The sequence below is a fragment of the Condylura cristata genome, unplaced genomic scaffold (assembly GCF_000260355.1).
Source record: "Condylura cristata isolate star-nosed mole 26May11 unplaced genomic scaffold, ConCri1.0 scaffold00048, whole genome shotgun sequence".
Taxonomy (NCBI): domain Eukaryota; kingdom Metazoa; phylum Chordata; class Mammalia; order Eulipotyphla; family Talpidae; genus Condylura; species Condylura cristata.
This window is the reverse complement of record NW_004567149.1, coordinates 1,432,647-1,432,855: the sequence shown is the minus strand read 5'-3', so window position 1 is coordinate 1,432,855 and position 209 is coordinate 1,432,647.

Here is a 209-nt window from a genome sequence, read left to right as displayed (position 1 = left end):
TGGGCCTTGGTTGGGCCTGTCCCTTCTGGGTGGACTTTTACCCACGAGGGGACGGGTGATTTCGGGGGTGTGATGTAGAAAGTATATCCTTTGTCCTTTCTATATGGCAACCCGTCGTATTCAAGTTTCCTTTCCATGAAAGGCCTGCTGTGTTTCATCTTGAGGCAGCAGACAGCAGAACCTAGAGCCGAAAGGTTTGGGGGTTCTGG